Source organism: Panthera leo, chromosome B1, assembly GCF_018350215.1.
Source record: "Panthera leo isolate Ple1 chromosome B1, P.leo_Ple1_pat1.1, whole genome shotgun sequence".
NCBI classification, from domain to species: Eukaryota; Metazoa; Chordata; class Mammalia; order Carnivora; family Felidae; genus Panthera; species Panthera leo.
Window position 1 is genome coordinate 101,227,619 of NC_056682.1, and position 12,485 is coordinate 101,240,103.

At 35.1% G+C, this 12,485-nt stretch overlaps 1 protein-coding gene across 1 annotated transcript in view; it reads right to left on the reverse strand.

Moving 5' to 3' along the window:
• Positions 1-6,340: 6,340 nt before the first annotated feature.
• The window catches only part of BBS12 (Bardet-Biedl syndrome 12), a 68,238-nt gene continuing 62,093 nt past the window's right edge, over positions 6,341-12,485 (reverse strand). Inside the window, exon 7 of the mRNA XM_042935563.1 lies at positions 6,341-6,473. The gene's annotated coding sequence lies outside the window, so the exon portion shown is untranslated. The remainder of the gene's footprint in view (positions 6,474-12,485) is intronic.

The window sequence follows — 12,485 nt, forward strand, 5'->3', positions numbered from 1 at the left end:
TGGAACAAACATAACACTGTATGTTAACTGTACTGGAATTAAAATTAAAAACAAAAACAAAAACAAAATGTAGAAACAACAAAAATAAAAATAAAATAACATTTTTGTGTCACTAGCAATAAAAAATGCATGTCAAGTAATAAAACTCCCCACAAAGGAAAACCCAGGACCAAATTCAGAAATTCTTCCAGGGGCACCTGGGTGACTCAGTCAGTTAAGCATCCAAATTTGGCTCAGGTCATGATCTTGCAGTCTGTGAGTTCAAGCCCTGCATTGGGCTCTGTGCTGATAGCTCAGAGCCTAGAGCCTATTTTGGATTCTGTGTCTCCTCTCTCGGTCCCTCCCCAGCTCATGCTCTGCCTCTCTTGCTCTCACAAATAAATAAAACATTAAAAAAAAATTCTTCCAAGAACAGAAAAGAAAAGAAGGTAATACTTTTTAACTCATTCAAGAGGCTAGCATTATAGTAAAATCAAAACCAAAGACATCACAAGAATACAAAACTACAGACCAACATTTCTTGTCAATATAGATCAAAAATTTTCAACAAATTACTATCAAACAGAATCTAGCAACATAAAAAAAAAAAAAAAGAGTCATACATCATGTCCAAGTGGGATTTATTCCAGAAATGCAAGGTTGGTTAAACACAGGAAAATCAGTCAAAGTAAAACACCATATTAACAGAACAGTATATAGGTTAAAAAACCACGATCATCCCAATGGACATTTAAAAAGTACTTAACATAATCCAACACCCTTTCATGACAAAAACAAAAAACAACAAACTAGGAATAGAAGGGGACTTCCTCAACTTGATAAGGACATTTATGAGAAACTCAAAGCTAACATAATACTTACAATGGTAAAAAAAAGAAAAGAAAAGAAAAGAAAAAGAAAAAGAAAAGAGAAAGAAAACTTGCCTCCTAAGATCAGGAATAAAACATGGATGTTCACTCTTGCCACTTCTACTTAACATTATAGTTGAAGTTCTAGGGGCGCCTGGGTGGCTCAGTCAGTTAAGCATCCCAATTTGACTCAGGTCATGATCTCATAGCTCATGAGTTCAAGCCCCATGTCGAGCTCTGTGCTGACAGCTCGGAGCCTGGAGCCTGCTTCAGATTCTGTGTCTCCCTTTCTCTCTCTGTTCTTCCCCTGCTCATGCTTTGTGTGTGTGTCTCTCTCTCAAAAATAAATAAACATTAAAAATAATAAAAAAAAAAAACAAACCCATAAGATTCTTAGAAGAAAACATAGGTGAAATCTTTGCAACCTTGGATTAGACAATGATTTCTTAGATGTGACGCTAAAGACACAAGCAACAAAAGAAAACAGATAAATTGTACTCCATCCAAATTGAAAACTTCTGCACATTACACTATTGAGACAATGAAAAGAGCCCAGAGAATAGGAAAAAGTATTAGTAAGTCATATGTATGGTGAGAATCTACTCTCCAAAATATATAAAAAACTCTTACAACTCAACCCAACTTAAAAGTAGGCAAAGTATTTCAATAGACATTTTTCAAAAAAATATATATATAGAATAGTGAATATATGAAAAGATGGTCAACACAGTCATTAGGAAATTGCAAATCAAAAGCACAATGAAATATCACTTCACACCCATTCAGATAGGCATAATTAAATTTTTTTTTAATGTTTATTTTTGAGGAGAGAGAGAGAGAGAGAGAGAGAGAGAGAGACAGAATGTGAGCGGGGGAGGGGCAGAAAGAGAGGGAGACACAGAATCTGAAACAGGCTCCAGGCTCTGAGCTGTTAGCACAGAGCCCGATGTGGGGCTCAAACTCATGGACCGTGGATATCATGACCTGACCTGAAGTCAGACGCTCAACCCACTGAGCCACTCAGGCGCCCCCAGATAGCTATAATTTAAAAAAACAGAAAATAACAAGTGTTGTCAGGCTGTGGAACAATTGGAACCTCTGTACATTGCTGATGGGAACATAAAACTGATACAGAAAACAGTCTGGTAGTTCCTCAAAAAAGCAAACATAGTCACTATATAACCTAGCAATTCCATTTGTACATACATATACAAAAGAAATGAAAACATATGGTCACATAAAACATATATCACATAAAAATAAATCAATGAATGTTTATAGCAGCATCATTTATAATAGTCAAAAAGTAGAAACAACCCAAATATCTATCAACTAGTGATTGGAAAAACAAAATGTGGTATGTTCCTACAATGGAATATTACTTGGCAATAAAAATAAGTGAAGTACTGATACATGCTAAAACATGGATGGACCCTAAAACATTATGCTACATCCAAGAAGCCAATAGAAAAGCCCACATAGGGGCGCCTGGGTGGCTCAGTCGGTTAAGCGTCCGACTTCGGCTCAGGTCATGATCTCACGGTTCGTGGGTTCGAGCCCCGCGTTGGGCTCTGTGCTGACAGCTCAGAGCCTGGAGCCTGTTTCAGATTCTGTGTCTCCTTCTCTCTGTGACCCTCCCCCGTTCATGCTCTGTCTCTCTCTGTCTCAAAAATAAATAAACATTAAAAAAAAAAAAAAAAAAAAAAAGAAAAGCCCACATATTGGGGTACCTGGGTGGCTCAGTCGGTTTAACATCCAACTTCAGCTCAGGTCATGATCTTGCAGTTTGTGGGTTTGAGCCCCATGTCAGGTCTGTGCTGACAGCTCAGCTCGGAGCCTGGAGACTGCTTCAGATTCTGTGTCTCACTCTCTCTCTGCCCTTCCTTCACTTGTGCTCTATATCTCTTCTTTCTCAAAAATAAATAAACATTAAAAAATTTAAAAAGAAAAGAAACCACCACATATTGTATGATATCATGTACACAAAATGTCCAGATATTATGGATATGTGTATCCACAGATACACAGAGCAAATTAGCAGTTGCCAGAGACCAGAAGAAGAGAGAAACGGGGAGTGACTGCTGATGGGTATGGGTTTGTTGTTATTGTTTGGAGTGATGAAAAACCTCTGGAATTATAGTGGTGATAGTTGCACAACTTTATGAATATCCTAAAAACACATTGAATTGTAAACTTTAAAATGGTGAATGTCGTGGTATATAAATTATATCTTAGAACAAAGAAAGAAATGCATGATAGGATAAAAATGAAAATTTTCTCCCCTAAAATTGAAAGAAAAAAAGAATTGATATTAGCCAGTGTTGTCAAGGATGAGGCGAACTGGAGACTTCATGAACTGATATAGGATAAATATTGTAGCATTTTGGAAGTGCTGTTTAAAAGTATGTGCATTGAGTCCTTCAATTTTTGAAATTAAATTTCATTTCAGCCAACAAGTTTTGGTGCAAGAAATTTAAAGAAAAATATCATCTATGTATATGGTTGGCAGCCTTGGTGTTCATTATAATACCATTCATTAATAATGGAGAAAAAAATGAGAGATCATCTAAATAAAAGTGAACAAATTAATTTGAATAAATCATATTCATACAAACTAATGTGTTCCATGTAACTATATGGATACTCCCAAATACATATTAGAATGAGATATATTAAAATGTTAGTACTGGGGTGCCTGGGTGGCTCAGTCGTTTAGGCGACCGACTGACTTCGGCTCAGGTGTCATGATCTCACGGTTCGTGGGTTCCAGCCACACGTCTGGCTCTGTGCTGACAGCCTGCTGGAGCCTGCTTTGGATTCCTCTCTCCCTGACCCTCCCCTGCTCACGCTCTGTCTCTCTTTGTGAAAAATAAACAAACACAAAAAATTTTAAAAATAAATAAATAAATAATAAAATGTTAGTACTGATTATTTTGGGTGGTCAAATTATTTTCATTTTATATAAATAACCTCTGGCTACTTACTATCACATAAAACTTATAATCTAAAATTGTATCTTGTTTATTTACTTGTTTTCTTATTTATTATCAGTCCCTTCACTCCAATAGAATGCAAGATTCTTTACAGGAGGGATCTTTTTACCCTAAATATTACTGTATCTTTGGGCCTTGTGCACTAAGCAGGACCTGAACAAATATTTACAAATAAATGCATGCATTAACATCATTTTAAAAAGTTGTTTTTGAAAACTACTCTTCATCTACATTATATATGGATGTGGTCAATGACTGTGGAACTCTATATGCTGTTTTTTAATGCAATCACACTATACTTATTTCCTTAGAAAATCTCACTAACATGCAGAAGTGAATGCATTCTAAAACCTAGTACATCAAAAACAATTTTATCATTTCTCAAGTCATCATTATGACTATCAGCTGTGATATAGTAGAGTGAGCCACTCTATTTTATTTCCAAAGAGGTAATAAAAAGATTATTGTTTACCTTCTATGCTCAGGTAGCAGATTCTGATCTCACCAGAATAATGTTCTGTGCTTTATGTTGACTTCGTGTCCTTGATTTTGAAAAACAAATAATAAAACAATACACACCCCAAAATTCCTGAAATAGCCAAGGCTTAATTGTGTTACATTTGGCAATTTTTATTCTTTTTTTTTTTTTTTTTTTTTTTAAGAGAAAGTACAAGCAGGGAAGAGGGGCAGAGTGAGAGAGAGAGAGAATCCCAAGCAGGCTCCACACTCAGTGCAGGGCCCAACATGGAACTTGATCCCACAACCCTGGGATCATGACCTGAGCCAAAATCAAGAATTAGACACTCAACCCACTGAGCCACCCAGGCACCCCTGGCGATTTTTTTTCTTAAATATTGTATTGTCACTCTAAATAGCCAATCTATAGTCATTCACTGTTTTCAGGCATCTATATGACTCTGTTAATCAAGTGACTAGTCTCTTCGCATCAACTCTTTGATTTTGCTTTCCCAAATTCAACCCCTAAGTTCAGAAAAATTAAAACTTCATAATGGGCAAAGGAATATGAAGTAGTTCATAGAAAAAGAAATATAAATAAAATATATAAATACATTCTAACTACATAATCTTTTAAAATATATAAATGAAATATAAAACATTCGAGTAAAAGAATTGCACATTAAGAATGAGATATATTGCTCTACTTCTCAAATGGGCGTAGTCAGAATGTTTAATATATAGCATTAGAGAGTAGGAGGAAACAGGCACTCTCTTGTCACAGCTGGTGGGAGATCAAATTGGCAATAGCATTCAATATTTGAAACACATATGCCTTTTAACCCAGCAATTTCTTTTCTAGGAATTTATCCTATACACATAGTCATATATGTGTCCAAAGATATAAGAACATATGTACTTTAGCTTTGCCCTTGGTTGCAAAAGATTGGAATTAAGCAATAAAAAGGGTTATCAATAGGGGCCTATAAAAGAAATTATAGTACAGTCATTAATAATTTTTTTTTTGAGAGTCTATCACTACCAGATGAAATTCTGGAATGAACTACTGAAGTTTGTTTTTTGTTGTTTATTTTTTGTTTTTAAATGAAGTCAATCTAGGGGCTCCTGGGTGGCTCATTCGTTTTTGCATACAACTTTGGCTCAGGTCATGATCTCAAGGTTTGTGAGTTCCAGTCCCACATCAGGCTCTCTGCTGTCAGCACAGAACCCTCTTTGGATTCTCTCTCTGCCCCTCCCCTGTGTGTGTGTGTGTGTGTGTGTGTGTGTGTTCTCTCTCTCTCTCAAAAATAAATAAGCATTTTTAAAAAATTAAGTCAATCTATATGTATGGCTATGGAATGATCTCCAAGGTATATTGAAAATGTGAAAAACATAAGATATGCTGCCATGTGTATAGCGTGCTTTCATTTTCACGATGGGAAAGACAGGAAAACATGCATGTACCCACAACATACATGCTTTTATAGGCATAGAGTATTTCAGGAATGTCTGTCTCTGGGGAGAACTGCGGACTAGAAATTGCAAAAGAAGACCTCTTAATTGTCCTGTTTTTGTACTACTTGATTTTTAATCATATGCATGTAACTACCTTTTCCCATTTAAATAACATGTTTTATAATATATATAGTAAGAAAAATATGATAACTTGATATGAAATTCCTTTAAAAAAAAAAAGTAAATGCACAGGGTCCAGAATGTAAAGATGCTGTGTGTCAGTCATCTCTACCTACATCCTGTGGGATTCCAGGGCACAGCTCCCTGGTGACTTCTGCACTCCCTAGCTCCCTATAAGAACACGCAGTTAATAGAAATCAGTAGGGCAAGTAATCTCCAAAGACACTAAAATAACTGGGCTTTACAAGTAGATATCTAACGACCAGATGATTGGAGGTTACAATTCCTCTGAACTGTAACAGATCACATCTGGAAATTTACATCTTAAAGGGACACTGACAAGATAGATGGTTTGCAAGACTGGGCAACTCTGATTACCATAATCATGTATTGTGGTGATCATGCAAATTCCCATGTAGCATCAGGTTCTTTTATTCAAAGACAAAATTAGAGTACATTACAACAGGAAGTTACAGGAACACTTTTTCCTTCTGTTCTCCAAATAGAGTATCCACTCAGGACTCTTCCTTTGTTAGTCTTTCTGGATACAAAAGAAAAGATCACTGTAGGGGTCTTCCATCTTTACAATTCAAAGATTCTTTCTCCTTTCTTGGAAATATTTTTTATTTTCCCAGAAATCTTCCCAAACATTTAACTGTAACCTGACCACATATGGTCAAAAAGCAATGCATACCAGATTTAGAAATATTATAAACTCCAACCCACCCAAACTGGCCGGTTATAGTTGTTCTTATTTGTGTTCAGAGGACAGGATTGAATATTTTTTTCTTTCATCAGTGAGGAAGCATCAGCTTTGTCTATAGTCCAAGTGTACTATAACCTCAGCCAAAACTATGACTTTGTAACTGTCCAGCCAATGACCTCAAGTCTGACCTACAGGCAATCGTCTCCTGGGATGAAAAAGGTCATTTAAACACCTCAGCCCCTAGTCACTGGGAGAGTACAAAATTTTATCTCAAATTAGTATTCTTAAGGTTAAGGTCTCACAAAATTAATACAGAAAGAATGAGTAATGATTAAAAAAGAGAGAGAGAAAGAAGAAAGAAAGAAAGAAAGAAAGAGAAAAAGAAAAAGAAAAACTGGGACAGGAGTTCACTAGACTTGAAAATTTCAAATGTTTTGTCAATATTTCTTCTATGATAAAAATATATTTCATTATAGGTGAAGGGGATTAAGAGTATACTTAATCATGATGAGCACTAAATAATGTATAGAATTGTTGAATCACTATATTGTATACCTGAAACTATTATAACACTGTGTGCTAATTATGCTGGAATTAAAATAAAATAAAAATTTAAAAATGTATTTCATTAGGAGTGCCTAGATGGCTCAGTGGGTTATGTGTCAGAGTTTTGATTTCGGCTCAGATCATGATTTCATGCGTTGCGTGATCAAGCGCCCATGTAGGGCTCTGTGCTGACAGTACAGGGCCTGTTTGGGATTCTCTCTCTCTCCCTCTCTCTCTCTGTCCTTCCCCCACTTTCTCTCTCTCTCTCTCTCTCAGAATAACTCAAGAAACTTTTAAAAAATGTATTTCATTAATTTTAAACTTTTGAGAACATCATGCTTTCTGAAAAGCTAATGTTTTGGCCAATAGTTTACTAATCGAGAAATGAAATTATAGTGAAGATTCAATTTAGAACCACTGCAACTCAAAAAGACTCAGCTAAAGTTAATGCACTTACTACTCATGCAAAAGGCTAAACAAACTTGGAAAAACATTTTGACTATTACAAAGACAACTATTTTACAACCTTCGCATTACACATATACACAAATAGCAAAAGAATACTAATTTCCAGTACTGCATCTCTCTACTTAGTGTGTCTATTTCGAAAAACAGTTTAAGGTAACTTGTCTATTGAAGACAAAGAGTTCAAAATTATAAAAATAAGCAGGCAGAATTGTACCAGAAGCTAGATCTTTACATTAATCAGTCACTGAATTATCTCTAATCTTCCTGCAGACAAGGTAATGAGAAAAAATGAGCGTGTTCTAAACTTTGTGCTGTTTGATAACAGCTCCCTGAAAAGTTCCTGACTGGCATGAATTCTTTACAAACCTGTTAAGCAGCGTCTTATAAAATGAGCAGTGAGTAATATAAGGGCCAATGTAAGTGAACTGTAATTTTACCAAAGATTAAGAAAATGTTCTTCAGATTGCCTTAATAAAGCAGAATTCGACATTCAGTCATAACTCTGTAAAAGCATTTCTGTAGGGGATTAAAAAATGTATTTCAGGAACATTGTATTCTGTTGATCTAATTTAAACTAGGACAGATTTTAGATAATTTGGAAAGGTGGTTGATTAATATGTTCCTTAAGTCTTCTCTCTTAAATATCAGTTATCTTGAGTTCAATTATATACTTATTATTATCATTTTTACAACAGTAAGAATGTTCATGACAATAAACACAAAGAAGGAAATACTGTTGCGGCAATTATCATTTAGTAACATTTTGCTGGGACATCCTTCTTAGATAAATGGATAAGGATAGAGATATGTTTTGGGTGTTTTTGGCTTTGTTTTTCAAAACTGGGCCATACTGAACCCACTTCTATACCATTATTATTCATTTGCCAGTGTATTATGAACATCTTTATATGTCATTAAGTATTTTCCTGTAAGTTTGTTCTTAGTGCCACCACATTATTCCACTGCATTTGGTATACCAAAATTTATGTAATCCACTGTGGACATTTAGGTAGTTCTCACTGTTTAAATTATATTTTATTGCATAATTCTGGTTACTTCTTAGGATCAATTCCTTGCATTTATTTCCTTTCACAAGACTCCTTGAACTTGTAATTATTTATGTAATGTCTATTCACTGATAGAATGTGATTTCTAGCCCTTGATATAGGAAACATTCAATAATACCTTTGAATAAATGAATATTTTCAGAGTTTGGGTACATTGTATCAAGCTGGTTTGGAAAAGTTGTGTCAATTTGTACCTTTCCCAAAAGCATGGTGAAAATCCCCTTTTTCCACATTCTCTTTATCTCGGGTAATTATCTTAAATACAATCATTGAACTATTTGACATGGAAAAAATAGCTGTTCACTGTTGAAAGTTATTATAACTTTTAAAGTTATTATAGAAAATGAACACTTTTTTCATGAGTTTATTGAACATTTATATTTTTTGTTTTTTGATTCATTAGTCTTAAGTGTGGTAAGTACTGAGGCACAATCATTTCAATGTTATCTGAGAAGTGCCCAAAACAGCAAATTCAAAGCACTGTTTGGTCTGTTACCAGATAGGCTATAGAGAGCTTGTGCTCTCTCACTCTCTCTTTTTCAAAATAAGTTAAAAAAATATATATCTATATGTGTACATATATATATATATATATATATATATATATATATATACACATACATACATTGACCAATTTTTTTGGTCAATTATTTTGCCTTAATTTTAATTTATTTTTTTCTTCTAAAGTGTTTGTTTCCCCTCAGAGTTCCCTGTTCATTTCTCTTCCCCATTTCCTGATCCACTTAGAATAAATTCCAGTGTGCAATCATAGCCACATCACTGGTATTAAGTACTCTTAATGACATCAGTGTGTAGGCTGCAAAAAGTATCTAACTTTTGAGCGGGGTTAGTCATGCAATTTGTGTGGCCCTGTCTTCACTTAAAGCCATCAGATTAAAACAAAACAAAACAAAACTACATCACTCATATAAAGCAATATGATACAGATTTCTTTATTTTTTGCAGTTGCTGAAGGGTATCAAGTCTCTGGAGAATCTACGATCTAATTCACACCCATAAATCACAGGTCATGGCTTCTGATGGGTGGTGGAGTCAGTGCCTAGGGTTAGCTCATTCTGATGTTTCTAGAGCTCTTCTTATATTAAGATTAACACATTCAAAGAGTAAATGTAAGCTAACAATGCAAGACTACTGTCCACAGGGTATTTTCAACGTCACTGTTCACACATAAAATGAAAAGGGAGTATAATAGCAATTGATGATACTGAAACTGAACTTTTTAAGAATCATAGGAAAAAAGAAAGACTATGTGTTTGAGGTATTATATAGTTGAGACAGGTTGTCTTGCATGGGGTAGATCAATAAGATCTGTTATTGCACAAACCTCAAGTAGACCCTCAGGATTTCCTGTTGTCAGGAAATCCAACCATATTGTATAGGTCCATCAACTCTTTCAATCTCTAAGACCATTTCAACATTTCTTTTTTCTTGAACTTCCAACAACCCCCACTTTTAGTCGACACCTTGTTTGCTTCTTATTTTACCAAAGATAATGAAATCAATCAGAATATAATTCCTTCCCTTCCCACCACGAAATAACCAACCTACCTATATCTGCTCTCATACACTCTATCTGGCCCCGGACCTGTCCTCTGCCCCCTCCCACCTAAGCCTTGGGTCACATTTCCTCTTACTTGAAGGAATTTTCACCAGCATCACTTTTCCTCCTTTTCACTAGATTATTCCCATCAGCATAAAAATATATAGGTCTTTTTCCTGTCTTCAAAAAGGACCCTCTCTTCCCTTGACTCCACACCACTTTTCAGATACTACCCATTTTCTGCTTCCTTCTACAGCAAAATTCCTAAAGGGCTGTCTAATGTTTGTCTCTTCTACTTCCACCCATTTGTTTCTCTGTTTTAGACCTTTGATTTCATCTATTGCTTAAGCAACTGTATGACAACAAAAGTAATGAATACAAAAAAAGACTTCACCCAAATTCCCCTAGCCTCAGACATCAGTTATTCTCGTTTGTGTTCCCTTCTTATTTTGTTCATTGGCTAATGTCTATTTATGCTTTGCACTCTTGCATTCATAGTCTAGGAATATTTTTATATTCTATTCTCCTTACTTACCATCATAATTTCCTATCTTTCTACATTATTTACAGAATTCATATTTTAAGAATTAAATGTCATCAAGTTGGTATGTGTATACCTCATTTCGCTACCCACTATTCCGGGTCATTTAGATGGTGTTTTCCCACTGTTACAAATATGCTGTGGTAAAGTACCTCATGTACATAATTTACTGATAACTTTTGTGTGAATTGTTTCTTCATGTATATGGTAGAAGAGTCATTTAAAATGTGGTGTAAGTATCATGCGAAATACTGGCTGATATTCTATCTACTATGGAAAAAGTATAAGACCCTATATAGTATCACATCCTGTTGAGCTGGGATGGGAGGATGGTTGCCTCATCTTTCTAGTTATACCTCATCACTGTTACTCATGGTTTTTTGATGTATCCCTATCAATCTTTGAACTCTTTTTTATTTTCTGTTACATACATGAAATGTTACAGACTTACCTTGCACTTTTCTTGCCCCAGTCTTGGAATCAAATATATCTTCAAAGACCTCTGCTTTTTTTTTTTTTTTTTTGGTTGGTTTTGTTTTATTATTATTATTATTATTTATAGATAATATTATTTAGAAACTGAGATCTAAACACTAGGTATGCTCAGTGTTGCAATGACACTGTTCTCAGGCCTTCTCAACTGAGAGAGCTAGGAAATATATGTCTACATATATGTGTGTGCACACACGTATACACACATGCTATGGAAAGCACGAAACCACTGGTATATTTATTCTAATCTTATAACTACAGGGTTTATTTCAGTTTTATCCCTTTCCATATTTGTATCTTCTTATTCTAAGAGTAGGAAACCTGGCTCCCATTAACTCAATATATTTGTTTGTTGGATCAACCCTCCATGTAATCAATCTCTTCTCATCACCACTGTCCCCTGAGGGGGCACTCTCCTCACCTCATTCTGCCTGCAATATCCCACGTTGGGTGATTTCTCCCTTGTACAGATGCTGTCCTTATCTTGCTTGGACTCCACTTACCATACCACTGCTACCACCCCTACTCCATGCAGATGTTTTTCTCATCCCTCTTGAGCTCCACCTCCTTGTGCTGGGCCACTAACATCCACTGTCCAGTGTGAATGCTTACTTTTGCTCAACTCTACCTATTGTCTTTGAGACCAAATTATTTAGACAAGAAAAAAAGCAGGCAGGCAGGCAATTAGAAAATAAAGTATATATATATATATATATATATATATACACACACACACACACGTGTGTGTGTATATATACATATATATACATGTATATATACATATATATGTATATATATGTGTGTGTATATGTATATATTCTAATACTCCCACTTCCACATTTAATGCCTTTTCTCTTATTACTTCTTCTATTATTTTTTTTTCTTATTACCAAAACAAGACGTACAAGTAACACAATGCTGACAAGTGCAGGGGAGAAAAAAACTTTTACTCTACCCTCTAAGGTTCACTGGAGGCCTGCAAACTAAACTGACAGAAGACAGATTAACAGGAGATAAATCATATGTTTCTTCACTTATGTTAATATTTTTAGGTGCAAAGTGGTTCCATAGAAAGGAGATGAAAATCCAAAGGGGCAGTTAGACCTGGGGGTTTATGTATCATTTTAACAAAGGGCAATAAATTGTGAAGAAGTGAATAGACAAAGGAAAAG